The sequence below is a fragment of the Marmota monax genome, unplaced genomic scaffold (genome assembly GCF_021218885.2).
Source record: "Marmota monax isolate L192 unplaced genomic scaffold, Marmota_monax_Labrador192_F-V1.1 WCK01_AAM20220418_F8-fsc00098, whole genome shotgun sequence".
NCBI lineage: Eukaryota > Metazoa > Chordata > Mammalia > Rodentia > Sciuridae > Marmota > Marmota monax.
The window spans coordinates 2,397,612-2,422,995 of record NW_026694639.1 but is presented as its reverse complement, the minus strand read 5'-3'; the positions used below and the strand labels follow the sequence as shown (position 1 = coordinate 2,422,995).

General features: G+C 38.3%; 1 protein-coding gene across 4 annotated transcripts in view; it reads right to left on the bottom strand.

Moving 5' to 3' along the window:
• The window catches only part of Nebl (nebulette), a 337,044-nt gene that overhangs the window by 116,005 nt on the left and 195,655 nt on the right, over positions 1-25,384 (bottom strand). The window contains exon 2 of one of the 4 annotated variants that reach the window (XM_058572293.1): positions 5,600-5,666. The exons of 2 other annotated variants lie outside the window; for them this stretch is intronic. The gene's annotated coding sequence lies outside the window, so the exon portion shown is untranslated. Of the gene's footprint in view, positions 1-5,599; positions 5,667-25,384 lie in introns of those variants that run through there. One more of the 4 variants, XM_046423005.2, reaches the window with a different exon arrangement.

Sequence of the window (25,384 nt, the reverse complement as noted above, 5' to 3'; positions counted from 1 at the left end):
GAAAGTAAATACACTGGAGATCTCCAAACTGAAGCTCAAAAGTAGCATCAACATGACTTGATCCGAGATCTTCTGTATGTAATTATACATCATCTCACCATATAACCTGCTATATGCATTTGACTCTGTGAAATTGTATTGCTGAAATGCACTTTTTAAAACTCCCTTTTATTATGACTATAGTTCAAAATCTAAACAGGTATGACTGAATGGCTAATAAACCCATTCCCCAAAGACATCAAAATATTATAACTATTATAAAAAAACCACAGTTTTTAAACAACTGAAGGATATTCTCATAGTTGAGTTTTAAAACTAGTATATTTAAATTAAGTACATATACATAAGAAAATATAAGTGAGTTCCAGATGCATATAAAAAAGAGATGTATTCCCAAGGCATGAAAAATCATCAGTGAGGTAACCATGCTTATACTATATTCATGTCTATGTGTTCCAAATCGATCTAAACATAATCAGTGGGAAATTAAATTCTGATAGAGCCAAGAGTATGGCTTTGAAAAGCTTTTAAGCATTTATCTCCACAGTGATCTCATGGGGAGTTCAAGCTTGCTTTTCAGGCAACTACACTGTCCAAAGCTCTAAAAAGCAAATATTTAGCATAGCACTAGATCTGTTACAAAAAAAAAAAAAAAAAAAAAACCTTTGCAGTTTGACTTAATAGAAGAAAATAGTTTTCATGTTATCACAAATGGAGAAAGAAATAATTATCTTAATAAGCACTACCTTTCTTTATCTTCAAATTTAACTAACATTCTGTCTCTTAAAAATCACAATAACTTTCATGACTCTTCATAATAACAGTATTTTATATTTTCTGCAATGTGAATGTGTGAAAAACTAAATATCACATTTTAAAAATAAACTACATGACCCACACACTATATTTCATATTATTTCTGTTTTGATGTTTTCAGTTGTATTACTAGTCTCCCAAGGAACACTTAGACACTATGATGACTTATGAAAAAAAAATCAATGGCATTATATGTTTGAAATACAAATGTACATTTGTTCGTATATATGGCATGTTCAACATATCAATATTCAGAGCACAATTTATAAATGTTAAATGATTGCAAGAAATAAAAAACTGGGGAAAAAAATCCAGCCTTTCACACTGAACGCTCTTATAATCTAGAAGTAGAAACAAAGTAATTAGAGAATATAAAGAAATCATCAGAGAAGTACAGAGTGTTCTGACAGTGCAGAAAACTGAAGAAATCCCAAATATCAGGAAGATTCTAAAGTTTCATGAATAATGTCTTTGATTGTCCACTTATGATGAGTTTGTTTTTTTCAAAGTGAGAAAAATCGGAGATTGGAAGACATGTGCCAAGCAAAGACAACAGAACAGCCACACCATGGCCCCATGAGAGACAGGTTCACTGTGACATGAGGCATACAAAAGGCAGACTGGAGACAGCTTCCAACGTCAAAGCAACAATTTAAAAAAAAAAATCATTAGCGCATTGTAGCTCCACCTAACAGTGGGTGTGGGAGGCCAACCTTACCGGTGACTGAGTTACACTCCCCAGCTGGGTGCTGAGGCGCTCAGTCACAGAAATGGGTGTGTCTTGCTACAGCCCCATGGGTGAAGCTATGCTCACCTGTTCCTTTGTAATATAACCCCTTGCCCTGTTTAGGATAGAATCTTCCATGGAAGTGCCTTGTGTGTGTCCCCTCCTCTTACTGTGCCCTTGGGTGTGGCCTACCCAGGTGTCAGTCAACCTGCTGACAGTGGACATCATGAAGATAGACTCAGCCCCCTGAAACCTGACCCCTTGCCTCATTTGAATAGCTTCTCCTCAATAAAAGTGTTCAGCACGTGCTCTCTCTCTCTCTCTTTTTTTCTGCGGACCCTTAAGGTCAGAGGAGCCATCACAGCAACCCCAAAGAAAAAGGTATTTGTGTCTCTTGTGTGGTTATTTCGTGCAGCCCAGTTAGCCCAGTTTAACTAGAGTGACCCCTGAGCCTTTTAGTCGTGAGAACAGAAACCCGGCAAGTGGGGTTCATTCATTTAACCTATTTGGAAATGCATATAACATAGTTTTCTCCATTTCAGTCCTCAGCGTCAAGGCAAATATTTTATATATAATTCCATCAGAAACCTTGAGTCACAAAGTTTTACTCATGAAAGTAACATATAAATCTAGTACACAAAGATCAATCCAGTTGCAGTGTAGATAGATAGGGTGAGCTGAAGTGGGTTGAAAATCAGAAGACTGTTGCCAAATTGTCTAAGTAAGAGGTAAAGACCTAGGCCAGGGCCCTGGAAATGATGAAAGATAGAGATTTGGAATATATTAAAGATGTGGACTGCACAAGTGACAAGATGTGAAGAATGAGAGGAGAAAGGTAGTGGGCAGGTATTGAGAGCCACTGTGAGCAGAAGGGAGGTGTGTTCAGAAAAGGAAATGGGTTGAGTCAAGATGGAATTGTTCCAGTGGAGCACCACCAGCCATCAGTTAGATAGACAAAGAGTCATGATTGAAACCTGGACTCAGTTCAGAGGGGGGAGTCAGAGTTCAGAGAACCACTGGCAGATCTAGGAGCAAGTACCCAGAATAATTTTCAAAGGCATCTCCTAAAGAAAGGCAATTTGTTCCCCCCAAGACACTGCTGATCCTTCACTTTTAACCTGGGAAAAGGAACACTCCTGAAACAAGGTCTCTCGTGAGTGAGAGAAAAACTCCTTTACAATTCTTAACAGTTAGCATAGCAAAGCAAGGACCTAAAAAGTAGAAGAAATAAATGAACTCTTTATGACAATAAGATTTTACCAACAAATACTTTTTAAACATTTATATGCAAGCCACCAGATTTTGAGATTTTTAAGGTCAATGTTTGAAGTCATATCTGCAAGCTAAAAGAGCATATTTATGCCCAGATAGTAAATGAACATTCTGTTTAAAAAGAGCTGTTCAAATTTATTTCCAAATGTTCTTATAACTCACATATACAGCATAGTAAGAGATAAAATACTGTTGTATTGTGATAAGCGCTTATTAACTAACTCAATTCTCATTTCAGAAATTTTTAAAATGTAGAACTAAAAAAGTCTATAAAAGTTGTAAGCCTTTTATTTCCTGAGTGAGAAGTGAAACAAAATAAACCACTGATAATTACCAGCCACCCAGTCTAACTCGATGTTTAATGACAATGAATTGCTAAATTTTAGGATTCTAGAATGATGAGAAGACCTTTGGCTTATGGAATTCTCCACATCTTGGTCTATACAACCTTTAAATGTACTTGGAAAAATACAAAAGAATGGAAGGCAGAAATAGAGATAAACTATCAGATTAAAAATTTTTTTTTAAATTGGGGCCAGGGTGCTGGAGATGTGGCTCAAGCGGTAGCGCGCTCGCCTGGCATGCGCGCGGCGATGGGTTCGATCCTCAGCACCACATACAAATAAAGATGTTGTGTCCGCCGAAAACTAAAAAATAAATATTAAAAATCTCTCTCTCTCTCTCTCTCTCTCTCTCTCTCTCTCTCTCTCTCTCTCTTAAAAAAAAAAAATTGGGGCCAGGTTGTGGCTCAGTGGTAGAGTGCTTGCCTAAGACACTGGGTTCAATTCTCAGCACCACATATAAATAAATAAATAAAAGGTCCATCAACAACTAAAAGAAAAAAGATTTTTAAACTTTTTTAATGTATATATGACAGCAGAATGCATTACAATTCTTATTACACATTTAATTTAAATTTTAGGACTATCTAGAGTCCTGTTATGAAATCTTTCTTTGGTAGCTCTGATGAAAACAATTTTAACTTTTCTTTTTTATTCCCTTGATTAAAAGCTTCTAACCCTGTTTAGGTATAAAAATGTGTCTCCAACTAAAGTTCTTCCAGGCAACAGTCTGATTATACACCACCACTCTAGTGATGGATCAATGATATTTGACAAAGAATATATGGTCCATGTCCCGCAGTGAGTTGACATGCAAGGAAAACTATTACAATTTCTATTGACTTTTTTAGTTCTAAATTTTAAGACAGATAAATATTATGCCCAGAAAGTAAATGAACGTTCTGTTTAAACAGAGTTGTTCAAATTTATTTCTAAATGTTATCATAATCTTATAACTTATTTATAAATAAATAAATAAACTAACCTATGGATCTATAATAGTACATGTATGCTATTTATGGTCAACACAAAATATACAGGGCAATGGGTGTGAACTTATTTACTGAAAGAAACCATATGAAGAAAACAGATGCGTCCACAGTAGAGGGAAGGGAACGAAGAGAGAGAGGAGGGGAAGTATTGGGAACTGAATTACAGCAAAATATTCCATGCTTTTATAATGATGTCAAAATGAATCCTAATATTAAGTATAAATTTAAAAAAACTCATAAAAGATGAAAAACAGATGTATCAATACACTAAATTTTAAACCTCTGGATTGAAACTATACCTCGTTTAGGCTAATACCCAGTATCTATCTAGCACAAACGTGATAAAAATACAGTATTAAATTTTAATAAAAATCAGCTTATAATGAATAAAGACATGAAAAAGAAATCAGCTTTAAAAGCCCAAGTTCTACCATTTCCTTCTCTCTCAGTACACATACACAAAAATCACACTTAGTGTTGTTGGCAAAGCATTATCGTCTGTAATAGCCACTAATATTGCAATTTCACACCAGCCTGCCACATTTAATTCACTTCTTTCTTCAAAATGGCCTCTGTACTATTTCTCTGAGGGAACAAATCTATAATGGCCATGGTTTTCATCTTTCTTACTGATGTGTCTATCCCTGCCACCAAGAGAAGAAAACGCAACTCACAATGCTGAGCTAGCCTGCAGCTGAGGTGGTTCTGGAAATAAGTATTTTATTTACTTCAGATTGGACATAAAGCTCCAAAGTATTCACATGTCAGCCACACATCACTATGAATCATGTGTCTCTTTTGTAACTTGGTATTTGGAACAATGTGGGAAGGGTCAGGAAAAATGAAGGTAGTTGTGTGAATTTTGATATAAAATCAAAATCCTGCAGGGAAGATGTTGGGGTCAACCCAGAAGGTCAACTCTCTCTGAATATCATGTAAAACACTGAACAGCACAACTACAAAATTAATGTGTTTCTGTCTTTTTGTAATATCTGAAGGAAAAATATTTGTAACTCACTCCTTTTTTCAATTTTTCTTTTTTTTTTTTGGTACTCAGAATTGAACCCCAGGGGTGCTTTACCCCCTGAGACACATTCCCAGCCCTTTTTATTTTTTAAGACAGGATCTGGCTAAATTGCTGAGGCTGGACTGAAACGTGGGATCCTCCTGCCTCAGACTTCCAAATTGCTGGGATTACAGATATGTACCACCACACCCAGCTAACTTCCTCTTCTTAATATCTGGTATAAGTAATTTAATTGTGTTGAAAGAAATGTGATAGCGTAAATAAAATTTAATATGATCATTGAATAAATAAGGATGAACACTTCTGATTAGATATTAATAAATTAACAGGGTCCTAAAGGATATATGCAGGATACAATGAACATAGTGGTTAAAACAGATGTTGGAATAAACATAGTTTTTAGAATCTAAGCTCCATCACTTACCAATTCTGTGAGGGTGGGCAAGTTATTTAACTTCTCATAGCAAAGTATTAATTCCTCTTCAATGAATCTGCAATAACAAGGACCACATCCTCAGAAAGATCCGTGATAAATCAGATAATATACTTACAAGCACTTGAATCAGTATACTTAAGTAGTAAAGAAATACTTAATATTTTGTCATTCTCTCAAAATTCTTTCCACTTAACATGATCATAATAAAGCACCAGATCATGCATAGAGAAATTCTGGAAGGAATTAACCAAAGAAATGATGCCATTTCTGGCATCAGCAATATAGTTCCAGACTGTTTACTATTGCCCATTTCAAAAAGTTTCTAGTTGTTGTAAAAAGGTACATTATTATGATTAAAAATAAGCTAAACCATGCATTTTTTAAAATAATTGAAACCAAGAAAATATTTTATGGCAAGAGAAGACATACAGCCTGGGTCTAGGTCCTTGCTGGTCTGTGTTTTGTGAGAACATCACGCTTTTTTTTTTTTAAGAAAATCATGTGATACACTGGTTGAGAACATAGGTGCTGGTTTCGTTCCTAACTAGCTGGCTAATCTTGGAGGAGTCTGTACAACCCACTAAGCCCTACTTGCTTTTTTTGCAAAATGGAGTAAAAGCAGCCCATTCATGGAGTATCTCTAAAAATTCTTTCATTGCAACTATGTTTCTATAGTCATGGGAATCATGTCATTATTTTTATTATTATTTATTTAGGTACTAGGGATTGAATCCAGGACACTTTATCACTGAATTCCATTCCCAATTCATTTTATTTTTTTATTTTGACACAGGGACTAAGTTGCTTAGAGTTTTGCCAAATTGCTGAGGTTGGCTTTGAACCTGTGATCCTCCTGCCTGGGCTAACAGGCAAATACCACAGCTCCCAGCACCATTACTTTTGTTTTAAAAGATTTTTAAGACATTTTATAGTCTTTGTTATCAGATCTGTGTGCTAGTAGAGCATTAATAAATAAAATAGCATAAGCAAGAACAAAGCCAGTGCATATGAAAAAGGACATCCAATATGGTAGATGTCTTAATAAATAACGCTAGAGCATCACAGGAAAAGTAATTGGTTCGACTCCTCATATCTCACACCAAGATAAATTCTAAATGGAATCCAAATCTCAAATATGAAACCATGGGAGAAAACATTGGGGAATTACTTTGAAACTGGGAGTGGGGAAAATCAAAGCAAAAGGGGGAAAATAAAGACAACTCAATATGGTCAAAAAAAGATGGATGAACAGTTCACAGGAGAAAAGAATCACAAGGGGCCATCAGCATAAGACAGGTTGCTCAACCTTGCTAAGAGGAGAAATTCAAATTAAAACGATATGAGATCCCACTTTGTTACTTTTTGAATGAGTAAAAATTCCAAAAGTTGGACAACATACTCCAATGGTGAGACTGTGAAGAAAAATACTTATGGAAACACCAATGGTTCAACCCCAAAGGAGGGCAAATTGGCAATATCTAGCAAAATCACATAAGTATTTGCTTTTTAACCTAACAGTTCCCTCATAAAAGCAATTCACAAGAGTACTATTCTGATAATATATATATACATATATATAGGAAATGATAAATGTACAATATGATTCATTATAACAGTAGTAATAGCAAAGAACTGGAAATAACCCAATGCTCATCAACAAGAGACTGGCTAAAGAAATCACAGTACAGTTGTATAAGGGAGCTGTCAAAAGGTACAAGGCAGATCTTTGTGCACCTAATAAGTGATCCATAGGATCCAGTAATCAAGGAAAAAGACATGTACAGAATGATTTGCCTTATCTGTTACCATTTGGGAAGAGAGGGAAGAATGCATGTTATATAAACACTCTGACTTATATGTTCAAATAAATGAAGATGGGATGAAGCCAAGCTAATAGAGAGATCTTCAAAAATGAATTTTTACCAAGAAAAGGAAAAACACCCAAAAAGAAATGATGATGAAAACTAGTATCTCTTCCAATATATTTCATTTTGTAATTTTGATTTTGGGTAACCATGTTAACATTTTATACAACTAAAAAATATAAATAAAAAAACAACTTAACCTCTAAAACTCAAAATAACACTGAAATGAATAGGTTGAATTACATATCAACTTAAGTGACATAACTATGCAGAAAATAATTCTAGCATTTTGGCATTCTACCTTCACTTTATTGGGTACTAACAGCATTGTTATATTGAAAATACTATATTTTTATCTTTCAAAAAACATGTGTTTACCAGCTCTGTCCACTGAATCCATCCAGAAGAAATGGCAACCTACTATCAATGGGTAATCAAAATATTAGAAAGACTATTTTCAATCTTTGTTCATGAACAGTCTGAGATAACCACCGAGAAAGTGAGTTTATGCCTTTTCCTCCCTCAGGAAACAATGCTGACACTTTAAGCTGTTAAATAAATACAGAGTAATGCTGATCCATGCCAAATTTTTCAAGTCTAAGGTAAAGTTAGAAAAAATATTCTCTCTCTCTCTCTCTCTCTCTCTCTCTCTCTCTCTCTCACACACACACACACACACACACACACACACACACACACACCAGGTTATCATCCATTTGCCTCTAACAAAGCTCCATGGTCCATGGTCTCTCTCCTCCGCCCAGCTCCAATCCCAGGAGATACCCTGCATACAGCACTAACTCCCTGCAGGCTCTCTCCTAGTTAGGCTAAGGGAGGCAGGAATGAGAAATGAGAAGGAGAAGAGAGAGACAGAGGTATTTCTTCCCCACCTCCTCCCTGACTCTGGTAGTGGTTTCATCCTCACAGGTCTGACTTGCTCTTGGTGGGCTCTCCTCCACAATACCAGTTCTCCACGGGCTTCAGCCAAAGGGTACTCCTGACAGCCTGAAACTCTGAGCACATAACTATCCCTTAAACATGCCCACAGCTCTGTAAATTACTCTTAATTTCCCATCAATTGAGTTTACTCTGTTTCTTTCCCCACTCTGACCAATATGTGAACACATACACACACATACACATAAGCACACACCTATGGGCACACAATCACACACACACACATATATATGCACATATACACACATGCACACACAAACATACATTTATATACAGGTATATGCAAATAGATATGTGTATATATGGTTATACCTATATGTCCCCACATTATGCAAACATACTTATATTCATATATTCTATTCACATATACACACATAAACAAAACATGTATAAATAAGTATATATATAATTATACATGAACATACAAATATGCCTGTATAAAGTTGCCCAAAAACCTTACTACAATTTAATGTGAAAATGCATTATTTTTTTTGTTGTTGTTGTAAAGGAAAATAGAGTAGTTGATGGTCTCCTAAGTATGTTCCCAAAATTTCTATGGCTCTAAAACTTTATGACTCCAAATCAAATGTCTAGACACTGCATGACTGAGTAAAACCCATGAAGAAGCCATAGGGTCAAGGGAGGCATGCACCTGGAGAACAGGTGTCAAGGGACAGCATCTCTGCTCTGCAGGAGCCAGGTATGAAGAGAGTCAGGACCTGACTATCTCTGTGTCTTGCTGACTCCTCTGTGCACTAGGGATGGGAGTAAGAGCCCTACCAACCTCACCCTGTTTTGTTGGGAGGCTCCAACTGCACTAAGTGCTTCAGAAACATTAAAAGCATGAGAAAGATATAACTCATTCTATTTAATCAGGATCTGTACACTGATATACCAATAAATTCATACAGTGTCACTTTTCACCCCTCCCTCCCCCACCAAAAAGCCAACTCATACACTTAAGAGCACTCAAGACTGAAACAAACCTTGACAGAAAAATCCAGTCTATTTCTTCTAATCAGCAGGAATGCATCAAAAACCATTATGGACAGATGGGTATTTTGTTCTATTTTTAAAGACCTCCAGGGAAGGAGATTCTACAAACTGTCTCGGCAGCTCGTGTGCCAAAGCATTGTAGAATAACTTATAAATATATGAAGAGTTGAGAGGGCCTCCAGCATGCCGCTCAGCATGGGCATGCCCCCAGGAGCACCCCCACACTGCTAAGGAACATTCTGAAAATTCTAGCCATCCCTTGGATTATTCCTTCAGAAATTAAGTCGGGAAGTTAAAAAAAAAGATGATTCTGTGTTAACAGAAAAGATTCACAATAATATAAAATAAATGATAATACCAATCACAGAGATAGAATACTTCATAAATCAGGGTGGGAAAAATGGAGAGAAGCATTTTCATCCTGGCGCGTAATAGGTGCTCAAGAAACACTTACCATGAGTGTTAAATACATGTATTCTGAGAAGCCCAATCTGCCTCTCGTTCATATGTGGAAGAAATGTTTTCTTGATATTCTATCTGGAAGTGACCACAGCATGTCTGATTTAACACAGAAGCAACAAAAGTCTGAATTTCATTCTTTTGTCCAGGTACTGGCTCCCAACACCTGTTCTCTACCAACATAGGTAGACCCTGACTTAGTTCTAGGCCTCAGAGCTCTTCCTATGCAGGAACCCAGCAGGAATAAAAGAGGGAACAAGTGTTGGATGAAATCCAACCTATACTTCTTTATCTGTCCCCTCTCTAATTCATCTGGGCATCTTTGCTAATTTTGCATAAAGGCTCTATGTAAGCTGTAGCTTTTTTTTGGTCCCCACGCCTAGGTCTCCAGAATTTGAAGTTTATTACAGACTCATTTTTGGACACTGAATACCAATTTCTAAATTGGTAATTGTCATCTAGGGCAATTCTGTTCCCAGGAGACATTTAGTAGTATCTAGGGACATTTTTGACTGCCAAAAATAGAGGTTCTTAATGTCATTTGGTGGGTAGGAGCCAGGGATATTGCTAAACCTCCCATAATGTCAGAATAGTGGCCCACAAGCAAGAACTCTCTGACCCAAGATGTCAATAATGCCGAGACTAAGGAGTCCGGTGCCAGATTCAAATCCATTCTATAGTGCCTTCCGGGACCATGAAAGTGTTATCTATAACAGCTTACAGTAACTGATCTGCTCCAATGTCCACACCTCCGTTCACTGACTCCACAAATATTTATTGAGTGCTTATAGCTCTCCACGAGGCATGCCAACAAAGAAAAGCAACACACTCCTTCAGAAAGTCATAAAAACTAGTTAGAAAGGAAGATGCAAAACAGTGAGTATCTTGTCAGAAACAACACACACAGAAGGTAGCCAAGTACATAACCACGTAAACTCTTTTAATCATTTCTGATGAAATGAATGGAGAATATGAATGGATAGGACCTCTTGGAGTAAGTCTAAAATTCTTTTTTTTTTTTTTTTAGTCTGGGGGTAGGGGGAGTGATAGACATGAGAAGAGAATGGGTGGAAGCAATTTGGTTTTGTGTGCTCTCTGGAACACTGTAGAATTTCCCCCATGGAAAGAGATCATAAGTGATAGTTCAGTTACAGGTCAGCCTAGAAAAACTTACTTGGCCATAACCCAGCTGAGGTAGTAACACTGAGGAGTCCTGAGTATAAGAGCCCTGACCTTTGTACCAGAACAGGAGTGGGGGAGCAATGAGATTATCTGACCTCTCTCTGCTTCGCCTTCCTCCCCACTCTCCGCCCCCTTCCCAGCCCACACCACCTTTCCTAGGGGTAAAAATAATCCTAGAAAAAAAAATTTACTAGTTCTTTAAAAAAAAAAAATTTAAAGCAATGTCTATAAAAATTCGAACTGTACTCTCCCCTCCCCAAACTCCTACCTCAGAACCAGGTCCTTTAGTAGAGGCAGCCAAAGTCACTATTCATTACATTTCTTCCAGCAATACTTTTTGCATAGACTCAAACACACTCATATGCATATATAACCTTTCAAATTATATGCTGAAATGGAAACGTACTATGAAAACTGTTGGGCACTTTATTTTTACCCATAAATCTACTTTATTTCTTTAGTGGCTGCAAAACATCTCATCATATAGCTGTACCCTTGGTAGCAGCATTAAGATGGCCCCCAGGAACATTGCAGAAAAACAAAAGATCGTCTTTTCTCTCTTACAACCTAGCATCCCAAACCCTGTTTGCAGGATACAACTGCCACAAATCCTTCACTCTGACTGGTCCTCCTCTACATATCCCCTTCTCCCAAAGTGTCTACTCCCAAAAGGATGGACTTCTTCACTCCAACTAACAAACTTACCATCTTTTGGAGGGGTTACCCTGACTTATCTCCTGCTGAAAAAAGCAATCTTATTCATGCTGTTATGTGAGTGACTAACAACTCAATCTTAACATTTAGAAAAGGAGATGTTTATTAACTATGCTGAACCCATCATTGGAATTCCAGAGTGAATGACCAAAAAAAAAAAATGTTTTTTAAATAGAATAGGAAGCTGTTGAGATCACATAATTTGGGGTGGGGGTCAGCCATATTGGCTATTGACTTGTACCAGAAAATCCTTCTAACTGATATTTTTGGCACTCTTCTCTTCCTCTAGTTCAGAGTTCGATTTTTCTTCAAAAGCTCTCAGATTTTTCACAATACTCTTATTCAGTTAGGAAACTGGGAAGAGTAGGCCAGCCGTCTACAGGTATAGGACATTTGTAAATGGGTGTTTGTGACATAGAGACTCACCATTCTGAGTCTTGCCTCTAGTAAACTGAGAAAGAGAAAAAAAAAGAACATTTTGTTAAGCTAAACTCTCTATTGTGCCTCGTATGAAATCAGATATGCCATATAAAAATATCAATATCTCTTCATCAAATGCACAGAAAATTGCCTGAGTAGCTACTGGCATCTTTTGCTACATTGCAGACAGAAATAACTATTTCCCTTTCACCAGGGGAAGGACTGACATAGGCTCATTTCTGAAATTATATCCTATTTGGAGATAGATCCAAAAAAATGTTGAAGTAATATGGTAACATGGAGCACATTATATTGGTGAGATTTATATTAGGGAAGTATGATTTACATTAGTGAGATTCTTTTGCTATTCTTTTTGAAAATTGACTAGTCTTTTTCTAAAAGGGCTTAAACAAACTTGTGATTTGATTATAAGAAATTCTGTTTCTTTTTACAGTCCCCCTTTTCTTCCCTCTATTTCTTAATTCCCTACTGTTAGCTCTGGTTCATAAACAGAGTTCCAGATGCTCTACCTGTATACCTCTATGAAAATGATCCACAGGTTGTCCAGAGGCAATAAGAGTATCAGATATTATGTTCTAGGGATTTCTAGCACATTCTATTCCTCAGGGTCATATTACTATAGGTCTTAAGCTTCAAGAAAGAAATCTGTCCCTCATTAGTTGGAGGAGCCAGGGAGGGTTTTTGGTTGGATTCAAGCAACCTGAGCAGGTCCGTGGGGTGGTGTACCATCTTGCATTCTGCAAGGGCTGCAGGATTAATTGTATTATCCAGGTGAAGGGTCATGCTGAGTAGGCTCTGCTGATAGTATTCAGGAGAAAAAAGAAAACACAAAAAGTGAGTGTTACGGTTTGAATGTGAGTTGTCCCCAAAAAGCTCATGTGTGAGATAATGGCAAAAGGGTTCAGAAGGGAAAGGATTGGGTTGGAGAGTCTTAACCCAATCAGTGGATTAATCTCCTGATGGGATTAATAGAGTGGTAACTAAAGGCAGGGGGTGTGTGGCTGGAGGAAGTAGCGCATTGGGGTGTGGTGTGTGGCTTTGGAGTATACATATGTACCTGGCAAGTGGAGTCTCTCTCTCTCTCTCTCTCTCTCTCTCTCTCTCTCTCTCTCTCTCTCTCTCCTTGCTGTCATGTGAGCTGATTCCCTTCACTACACTCCTCCGCCATGATGCCCTGCCTTATCTCAAGCCCCAAGGAATGGAACTGGCCTTCTATGGACTAAGACCTCTGAAACCGTGAGCCCTCTAATAAACTTTTCCTCCCCTAAAGTTGCTCTGATCAGATCTTTTAGTCACAGCAGTGAAAAAGCTGAATAAAACAGAGAGTAAACACAGATTGGTTTAATCTCTAAATAAAATAGAAACAGGACCTATGAATATGCTGGCTGACCAAGCATAAGCCCTCAGGAAAGTCATAAAATGCACAGATGAAAGACACAAAGGCCCCTCCTGGACAAGCTCACAGTGGAGTGGGGAGCCATCACAACTCAGGAGGAGAAGCTGAAAAGGATGAAGGCCTGAATGAGGCGGGGGCCGTGGTAGAAAGACCAGGGAGATTTGGAGATAAGTGTCCATATGACTGATGGCCACAGGCTGGGGGATGCAAGATCAGGCACCTAGGTGTCTGCTGATGGCATTAAATGAGGTAGGAAATGAAGAAGAACAAGAGGAATGGATAATAGGTTCAAGTGGGGAAGGGGCTGACCTTCAGATACCCACAGAACATTATGTTCGATTATAAACTTCAGGTTAGCCCTTTAAAATTTATATTAGCTTTAAATTATTCCTTTAAAAATAAATAGACCTTTTTTTTCACAAGGATTCTTAATGAAAGTTTAACCATCTTTAGGCTGAAGGAGAGCATCATCAAATATGGAAAAAGTTCATAGCAGCCCTGGGTGCTAGTAAATCCACTAAATGGAGCAAACACTGGTCATTGTGAGTAATAAATGGGAAACATGAAAGAGTTGGCTGTTAGTCCTCAAGCCCAAGGACAAGGAGGGGCCTAACTATAAACTGTATATCCTCAATTCAATCAAAGCAAATTAAGTAACAGTACATTAAAACCATACCCAAAGAGTCATAATTCCAACTACTTGAGTTAGAAGTCCAAACATGTCCTGTAAGTGTCCATGTAAATATCTTTTGCTAGTATAAACATAAAATAGCTCCAGTGAAAGAACGCACAGGATGATTTCCATGTTGTGTAGGGTCTAGGCACAGCCTGGGGGCAGCCAGACAGCCAGGGTTCAAATCCAGTTTTGCAGCCTTGAAATTTTAAGTACTATGAAATCTCTAAGGCCTCGTTTCCTAAACTGTGGTGAGATAGGGAACCTCCTCACAGACATGACCAAGTATGTATAAACTGTGGGCTTTTCACCCTTGACGACAGTGCCGCTCAATAGAAACATGACGTGAGTCACATGTTAAGCTTAACTTTGCTAGAAGCGACTTTTAACAATTAAAACTTTAATAAAATCAATTTCACAATATATTTTAACTCAGTCTACCCAAATTAGTATCACTTCAACAGGTAATCAGTATAAAATTATTAACAAGACGTTTTTTAGCTATGTCTTTGAAGTCAATGTACAAGTGGACATCTACAGTACATCACAGACACTAAATGTTACTGGGAACACAGAAGTGATAAACACAACAATCTTTTGACCTTAAATTGCCCCCAACTTCAGCCCCACTTCTCTACAGTCCTCTGCAGTAAAACGAGTAAACTCTATTCACTATTTCCAATCCACCACCCCTTGTCTTGGTTTCTGTTTCCAAATTCACCTTAATTCTTGATCATCTCACAAGATCCACCTCTCCTCATTTTATCAAATCTCTAAAGGTTGGAGAACTTCAGGTTTGGCCCTGGGCCCGAGTCTCATCCCTGCCTACACTTTCTCATGAGGGGATCCCATATGTACCAGGGTTTAAAATGCCACCAAAGTGCTCATGATCCTAAAATTGGCCCCTCTTTTCCGGCCCTCTCCCCTACGCTGCATAGTACTAGGGAGAAGAGCTAAATGGTCAACTCCACTGGATGTTCATACCCAACCAAAACATAATGTCTACCTCTTATTTCTTCCTTCTCCAGTCTTCTTCATCTCAGTTAAATGGCCATACCACTCACCCATCTGCTAAAACCAAAATTCTAGGAGATACCTTTGTTTCTTCTACTTCATCATTATATCTTTATCCTTCAGCATGTTTTATTTGCTCTACCATCAAAGCAAAACTTGAATTTGTCTTTTCCCCATTTATATTACTACCAGCTTAGTCCAAGCCACCATATCTTACCTATCCCGCATAATCAATTCCTGTACACATTCCTGCTCTATAAAATTCATTTTTTTCTACATATCAGCCAAGGTAATCATTTTAAATACACAAATAAAAGTTAATAATCTCTACCTCAAAACTTTCAGTGGCTTCTTTTGCAGTCATGGTACAATCCCAATTCTTTCTCCTGGCCCTACTTAGGTTTATCCTCCTACATCCTATACTACTCTCCCCTTTGCTCACTCTAGCATTCCTCCCATGCCTTCAACTTGGAAGTTCTTCTTATGGCAAAACTTTCACACTTGCTACCTCTCTGACTTGAAACTAAATGAATGTCTTCTGCTTAGAACTAGTGAATAGAGGTCACTTATTTATAAATACCAACAAAGGAGACAAAAATCTTCCTTAGGAATGATTCTAAGATTTGCCCAACATACAGGATCATATGTGACCCAGGACCCAAATTCTATACCATAGGATTTGTCCAGAATGATGTTAACTGGAAAACATTCAACACAGGCAATACCACCAGAGATGTGGAACATTCTAACAAATCCACATCTATTACATGGATAGTCATGGCCTTACCCTATAATATGAAACACAAAACAAAACTTGCACCCAGACCCAAGTATATAGTGAAAAATACATACTATCTGGGTCTTAAGAAAGAGACACAACTCTGAGCGAGCAATTTCTTTCAAATCGACACCTAAGTCATTTGTTTTCTCAGCCTTTCCTTTCCCACATGACAAAAAATTAACTCCTAGGCACTTCTGCTCAAAATAAATGAAGCAAACTCTCAATGGGAAGATGTCATTTAATTATGACAAGAAAGATACCCCATAATTCTCAGTCCCCTCCAAACAGCTGGTAGATTTGAAATTCCTCAGAAACAGGGTGCAAAACAAAAGAAAGAAAGAAATCTTTAACATATCTTTAAACCGTAAAACTGATATTCCAAAATCGACTCTGTTTATTCTTGGTCTACCATAAATTGTTAACACAGGGTCTATAAATTGTACCAGTATATAAATAAATAAGTATATAAATTAAGAGAAACACTTTGCTATTTCAACCTAATAAACAGACAAATCAGAATTATAAGACATCAAAGAGAAATTGTCCTCTAGATTAACAAAGATACAAGATGTGAAGACCAAGCAGACCACCAAGCAACAAGGACTGTGAACCCTTTGAATCCATAGCAGTGGTCTGGAGAGGATCCAGGCCTCCTGGGGAGGCTAATTAGACTACGTGGAGAGTAGACTCCTGACCCTGGGCTTTTCCAGCCTGGGAAAGATTCCTGTGCCCATCCAAGACACAGAATGCTACAGCCCCCTACCATGACATGGGCCCCAAATACCAAAAGTTACCATAAAAGGCTTGGATCAAAACCCTTCCCTCTTAAGCACCCCTATATCTGCGGTTACAATCCTCCAGGCATCCTAAAACGAAGCAAAGGAAGCCCCATCCCAACTGAGTCGATCTATTTCTAGAGATCAGATTCAAGCTGAAATAAGTAGGAAGGAAGACAGAGAAAGAAGGAGAGGGAAGGAAGGAAAGAACAGAAAAGGAAATATTTCTTACAAACTTATTTCACCACTAACTCTGTTATTTGTATTGGTGTTTTTATTAGACCAAATGCTTTTTGTGAAAACTGCTACATATTGTAAAATACTGTTTTTTAAAAAAAATCCCATCACTGATGGAAAGAGCTTTAAGGTGTGAACTTGCCATTCACACCTATTAGATTCAGTTAAACCATTTTATTTGTCAGTATTCATGGTTGTGCTATTTTTCCGCATGCCTTTTCTAGTCCAGAAAATTTTGTCAAAAGGACAAAAGTCAAAAACTGTAACCTCAGCAATCACTAACTTTGGGGACTTATCCCCTGGTACAAATGTTCATGCATATGCATATTTTCATCACATATGCAGACAGATGCCCTTGCATTGATTTGAATGCTTGCATAAATATTAATGTGTACAAATGCTTGCATGCAGAAAACCCATTTATGAAATATCCAATTGCATAAATTAGAAACATTAGATACTAACTGCATTAACACTTCATAAAATACACACACGAGTTTGCAGGACAAAAAAAAAAAAGGCACAAGAGATTGGAAGAAGCCAAATTCTCCCAATGTGTTTGCCATTCTGTAGGCTTCGACTGGGAATTTCCACAAACTCTCTGAAGCCTTTAAGTTGCTCATACTTTTCTATGTATATAAGCTTCTTCTTGTCTGAAAGCAAATTGGCCCTTTTTTTTTTTTTTTTTTGGAGTAAATTTATAAATTGTCACCTCTGGCCTCATGAGAAATATCCACTTCTAAGTCACCAAATGGCCTCAAGAACTAGCTTTGCACAAAGGCTACAACTCAAAATTAATTTTCACAGAATATCCTCCTCAAAACTTACCTGCATACCATTAGATGTCTGAGTCATCCTCAGGAATTGCAGGTGAATATAAATTTCAAAAAGTTATGAAAGGAAACAGAATTAAGCCCCATGGTTTAGTAAGTTTGGATATAACACACTTGGCCCTTGTTTCCCCCAGACATAGTTCTCAAATGGGGACAATGACCATTTTTATCTTGGGAGTGTGAGTATATAGGAAGTCATCGCCTCATGACCATGTAGGGATTCTCAGTTCAGTATATGGTCACTGGGAACATTATAAGTTCCTCCATCTTTATTTTTGTGCTTTTTTGTAAAAGTGCCTACTTCTCCCTGAAACTCCAGTTCAGCCTTAGGAAGAACAGGGCAAGCACCTCAGAGGCCAAGGGGACACACAAAGCACTCAACACTATTTAATCCTAGCCTAGAAAGATTTTTTTGATAAAAGGGCATACAGCAAGGACTGACTCCTGTGCAAGATCTGCTTTCTGTTGCATTTCTGGGCACATTGCTTGTCCCCATTTCAAACATCCTATCGTGGATGAGTACAAATAACTAGCCAGTAGAATATGGATGGACATGGTACATGATGTCCAAGCCTAGCCCTAAAACCTCTCACAATCCACACTATAAGGTCTGTCTTTGCTTGACTCTATACCCAGTGCAGTTCACCCTGTGGATTGCAAGTCCCAATTGGATAACAGAGACACTAGATTAAAGGGGCCTGAATAGCAGAATGACTGCATGGAGCTGAACCCTCTGCTACCAGCCTGCATTGGACTGTGATGTCAGACAGAAATTTATCTTATTGTGCTCAGGTTTAATGACTATTTATTTCAGCTGTTCACCTCCTGACTCACACAAGGTGCAGCTATTAGCACTTACAATGCACCTAATATCTCATTAACAGACTGATCTTTAAGACACTGCAACATTTCTGTCAGGAACAAAATGGGAGGAGAGATCTAGGAGTATGGCAAGATAGGTCAGAGCTTCAGAAGAGTTTTGAGCGGAAAAGAATCTGGAAATAAACTTACATGTTATGCAACAGTGAAACAAATGCCACACACAATTTTAATCAATTCATGAATACATGTATTGAATGCTAATATGTGTGAAGCAGCCTGTCTGGTGCTGGGGTTTAAACTACGACCAGCCACATTCCCTAAGTTCAAGGAAGCACAGTCTAGCTGGCTGGGAAAAGAGAACACTGAGTCTTCAACATGGCTTGGTAAGTGCTCTAAAATGACATTTAGCTATATCCCCAAGGGGGCTGGGGATATAGCTCAGTTGGTAGAATGCTTGCCTCATATGCCTGAGGCCCTGGGTTCAATCCCCAGCACAACCCACACAAAATAAAAGTCATCCCAAGGGCTCATCTATAACTTTCTCTCAAATGCGGATTTAGTATAATATACAACATGGGCATCTATAACAATGACCACAAAATAAATTCATTTCTGGGTAAAAAAATTGGCAAAAATTTTGAGTCTGCCTAAGATTGTACTAAACATGACAAATGACACCTGTGAGACTATGAGGAATACTAATATCCACTAATGCTGCAGATGATCATCAGCATCTCTTTATCAAAGTCACTGAGAGATGCATGGGAAAAAACGCAGAAACAGAATGGAGGACAGCCTAGGAAGCAAGCCCACCCCGTGGGTGACTTAAAAGATCTCCACCAGGGCTGGGGATGTGGCTCAAGCGGTAACGGGCTCGCCTGGCATGTGCAGGGCACTGGATTCGATCCTCAGCACCACATAAAATAAAATAAAGATGTTGTGTCCACTGAAAAACTGAAAAATAAATATTAAAAAATTCTCTCTCTCTCTCTCTCTCTCTCTCTCTCTCTCTCTCTCTCTCAAAAAAAAAAAAATCTCCACCAGTTGGAAATGTCATGGATGCTGGGACAGATCCCCTTCTTTGTACCAACACTGTAATGGTCAATGACTAATCTGGAATTGGTGCCTTTTCATGAAGCAGAAGCAGAAATAAAATAGTACACCTTTCTAAATGAAAATAGGTGTTCCCACAGAAATATGCAAGTCTCTTCATCCCATTTGAAGCCTGATGTTCATCATAATGCTTGTAAGGAAGCAAAACTTCGGTAGGGAATTATCTAAAAATCTTAGGGTCATGAGGCCAAATTGGGAAATGATTCATTTTTAACTTATATGTTGTGCCATGCTGAATTAATAAGAAGAATTTTTCCACCTTGAATAAATGAGAATCATTAGGCTGATATGCTTATTCTCATTCAAAGGACCAATTTCTATGCTTATCAGTGAAATTTCTGTAATGAACATTAGCTCCCAAGAAAATTTTGCAACATTATTTAATGAGGCTATTAATACAAAACTATGAGTGATGGTAATTAAAATACTGTTCCTTCTGGAAAATCCAAATAAAATAAAATAAACTTTCAAATGGCAATAAATTCGAAGATTAGAAATACTTCTGCTATTGATACGAACACTGAATGGAGTAACTCTTTAAAGCATTTTCATGCCAAAAGCTTTCCTCCAAAAATAGAGGAATTAAAAATAATTTCTTACATAATAAGAAGAAAACCCATCCACTCTTAAGCACCATGCCAAGTCTTTGGCTGATTTCTTAAGAGTTAATATTTAGCTCTCATAAAAATTCTGCAAGTATTTTTATGCCCATTGTACACAGGTAGAAACTTAAGACACAATAAAATGAATGAAGCAGAACTACTGTACTACAACTCGGGTCTTGTCACTTTGCAAACATCAGCTCTCAATGCCCAGCTCTCTGCTGAGCAGAGAAGCTAGGAAATGAGGAATAGCAATGGTGAGATTGGGATCAGCAGAATGCAAACTCGGGTCTCCATGTCAGTACAGAGCATGTCTTTTCTGTCCCGAATCACGTAGTTAACTGTGTCTCTTCTCCGCTTCACTTTACAGTTAGATCTGGCCCAACAGCAAGAATTAAGTGTGAGCTTAAAGCTGATGGACAGCTTCTTTTCCAGTCTACAAACATTCCAAAAAAGCAGAAAGCCAGCTGCCTCCTCCTGGCAAGTTCCCATTAAATCCATATAAATAATGCAGTGTTTTCTGTGTTTTAATTTTCTTTAGGATTACTGCTCATTATGGTTTCATTTCTGCCTCTTTTAATTATTGCCTATTCAGTCCTTCAAAATGACCTTGTAATCCAACGTCGTTCAATAGACTTGAACGTTCGCCCACCTTGTGAATGAGGGTAGGTCAACCCTTTTTTCAGTGCCATCAACATTAGCTCATCTCAAATATTCTTTACAAGAACAAAACATTCAGAAAAAAAAATGACCCTTCATAAAACACTCCACTTCCCCCCCCCCAGTGTTAATCCCATTTCAAAGCATAACATTTTGGACTCCTCAGGAATAATTACCACCACTTTGCTTTCGATGTGTGATCTGGAAGGATTCAAAAGAGCACCTGCCAAGAGCAGCCCAATGACATACGCGGTTTCTGCTCTCCTACATCAGGGCACACACGTTTTCCTGGCTCTCTCCATCCAGACTAAGCTTTACTCATGTTTCTCAATTATATTTTAATAAAATTATAAAAATCCAAAAAGGAAAGTCAATCATCCCCTCGAGCAGCTATCTCCATAGAGGGAGCTCAATTTCGTATTTTTATTTAAGTGCCTTTCTTCTGAGTCACGCAAGGGTTTTCCTCTCATGCTTTCATTGATCCTCCCAACTTAAAATAAGCATCCAGTATTATCATTTCCATTTAAGATGCGGGAGGAGAGAGGCATAGGGATGGAGATGTAATGCTCTGCTAGAATAGGTCATTTTAAAAGTTGTGAGATCCTTTTGAATTTACCCACATAATCCACATATTGTAGGAAGTTATTTCTTGTATCTTACATGTTTCTCTAATGATGCAAAACTAACTTCCTTTGCTTTTAACTAGGATCAAGTCCTCAATTCTTAACACACATAAAACTAATTTGTTCAAAACTACTCAATGACTAGGATTTTGTTCCTCTGCATTTGGTCTCCAGGAGTCCAAGGTTAAATAATCTAAAACAGACATTCTCATAAGCTTCCCAAGCAGACACCCACAGATAGTATCCTGAGGAGAACAGGGACCCAGGATCATGCCTTGAGCCATTTACTACTACTGCATTGACCTGTGCTGATCAATGTCGATAGTCTCTGGCCTGTTGAATGAGTAAAGAGGTAGTTATATTTTTGAATCAAAGGTAGCTGCAGTAAGTAGGACTTGTCACCTAAACTTTCAGAAACAGCCGTTTAGGTTTAACCTGTATTATAACATCATGATAGAGTTACCAGCACTCCCCACATTGCAGACAGTTAACTAAAATTTTCTCTCCATATTTGTATGAGAACTAGTGTGGCATTTGCATGCAATGCTAAAGGCATACATATTTATACGGATTTGCACTCTCTCAAACCTGCCAACCTGAGACTGTGTCTGAGACTTGTTAACCCAGGCTTGTGTCACAGTCGGGGCGTGAGCACACCACTGCCCTATTTACATACCATACAGACACCTTTGTTCCACATTTGTCATTCAATTCTAAATCAAGGTAATAAAACTGCCTAAGTTACTTTTGAAAATTCACACAACTTAAACATACAGGGATGCAAGAAATCATGATTTTTTTTCTTTTATTCTCCAAAAGCCTATACCCAGAAATACTAGGGTTATAATCATTCTAGCCTCAACAGACAGACACAAGGAGCCCCAGGATTCCATGACAATGACAGTGAAATCTGACCCACCCAAGGGCCAAGTTTAAAACAGGATTAGATAACCTACTCCCAACACTTAAACAAACAGCGATCCTAAAATCTAGGGTCATTCTCCTACTGCAAAGAAAAATGTCTTTTAGTGACTCTTCAAAATCTTCAGGATAAAATGAACATTTGAATTTCATCAAACCCACCATAGGGTCTCATTCTTGAGTCCTTGTATTCGCAGGTCCCCTACGTGGCGATTTCGTTGCCACCCAACACTCACCATCACCAATTCCTCACTTGCCTCTAGCCTCTTTCCCTCTTAGAAACTCATCTCTTGACACCTTCTCTAAGTCATCTGTGACTGTCACCAAACTCCAGTAAGGGTTAGGTGTCAATTCTGTTCTCTCCACACCCCTAAAACCTCATCTCTCTCCTAACACACTTCACAGGCTGTGTTCTGTGCTCTGGGGGAGGACTGCGCTGAGATCTTGTATCCTCAGCTACTATCTCAGTGCCAAGCACAGAGTAGGTGTCTTCCGAGAGGGTGGGATGGGGAAGGCAGGCATATTCAGAAGGAGAAGCACCATTAAACCTCAACAGCAAACCAAAAGCATCTACCTTATGTGAAAGGTTTGGCTGGGGAAACTCAAAGCCACCTTGCATTTCAGCACAGACAGGAACATTCATCTGGGAGCATCAACCTGTGGAATAAGAGCGGTGTTCCTAGCATTAAGAAATCTGAAACTGGGCTGGGGATGTGGCTCAAGCGGTAGTGTGCTCACCTGGCATGCGCGGGGCGCTGGGTTCGATCTTCAGCACCACATAAAAATAAAATCAAGATGTTATGTCCACCGAAAACTAAAAAATAAACATTAAAAAATTCTCTCTCTCTCTCTCTCTCTCTCTCTCTCTCTCTCTCTCTCTCTCTCTCTGTTAAAAAAAGAGAGAGAGAAAGAAAGAAATCTGAAACTCCTCAATGTGGTCCTGATACTCACTATGTGGCTTCCAAAATGCCATTAAGAATAAATTAGCTTCTGTGCCAGCAAGAGAAAACTAATATCTCTGACATTCACCCTATGGCACAAGGACTCCAAAAAAAACCATTTAAGTAATGCTCCCAAACTCTTGGTATGAAGAAAAAAAATGCTACATTTTTGAAGTCAGGTGGAAAAACCCAAAACTTGGACTCAAATCCCAGCTTTGCTCTTTATTGATCATTTGCCATTAGGAAATTTATTTACCCTCCCTGAGTTTCAGTTCTGTCCTCCATGACATAAGGGCAATGAAACTATTTCTAGAGATTGTTGTAAAAAAACAAATGAAACAATAACCATGAAAGACTTCCTGGCCCACAGTAGGCATCTTTGTAGGGGTATTGTTCCTTGGATCTTAAATATCCCCAAAAGGCCCACGTGTGAAAGGCTTAATCATCAGCCTGTGGCACTCCTCAGAGGTAGTGGAACTTTTAGAAGATGGAGCCTAAAGGAAGGAAGTTAGGTCTCTAGGGTGTGCCTTTGATGGGGACACTGGGACCCCAGTCCCCTTCTTTCTCTTTGTTTCCTGGCTGTCATGAGATGAACAGGCATCTTGCACCATCTATTCCCACCATGATATTGTGCTGCCCCAGGCCCAAAGCAACAGAGCCAAGTAACCATGGATTGAAATTTCAAAAACTGTGAGCCAGAATAGACTTTTCTTCTTTTTAAGTTGATTATCTCAGGTATTTTGTTCCAGCAATGAAAAACTGACTAACACAGGGGGGACAAGTATCAAAGTGTCACTTTTTAATAGAAGTAAACCACAATGATTGAGTCTTAATGGCTAAATAAAGAAAGTGAGAGAACTGAGGGGATTCCCTTATGGACTGTGTGTGCTTTAACAGTTCAAGAAGTCAATCATGTTTTCTCTAAAATCCATATACTGCTTTCACATATGGGAGTTGGATTTTTACATGGTCTTTTTGTCTTTTTATCAGTTCACAATAAAAATCTGTGTTTTCAAGAAGCTGTGGCCCTTTTATTCCTGGTAACCAGTCAGGAAGTTGAGGCATAAATGGAAACACAAGGGCCCTCAAAGGTTTTACAAATGTTCTATTTCTTAAGCTGGGTTCACAGGTGTGCATATTATTACTACTCTTTAACCCAGACAGACACTTTTTATGTGTGACATTGTTCACAATTTAAAAGGGGATTATAATCTTAATATTGGAAACCTGAAAATAGGATGCTAGGCATGGAAATCCTGCTGGCATTTAACATTAAAGATAACGCATTCATTCTTTTGTCCACTTGACCTGCTGGGTTGTTTTGTTTTTTTTTATCACTGATGATATCTTAGAGAATTTACAGTTTAATACTTAGGAGTCATTTTCAAATGCACCTTCAAAGTCTGTTTCTGAATGACTGCACATTCTGACAATGGCCGATGTGACTCTAAGAGTCATGCATCCAAAACAAATAGCAAACTAGACGAGAGGTCAGAACATCCTGGTGCTATTGCCAAGGCTTTGACTGACAGTATCAGGACAGCTGAAAGCTGGCTTTCAAAGCATTCAGAAAACACAGGCTTAAGATCAGGTGGTCCTGTGTCTGACATCCTCATCTGCAGGGTGATGGCAAACAGAGGCTATTTTATGAGGGCAGAGGAAGGCTGGCAAACTAACTCTGCTTCTGTCTTCTTGAAGCTTCTCTTAGGCCAACATCCTCCCTCCCGCCTGCCAGCGCCCCATTTTTTGGTATATTGTGGCAACAAA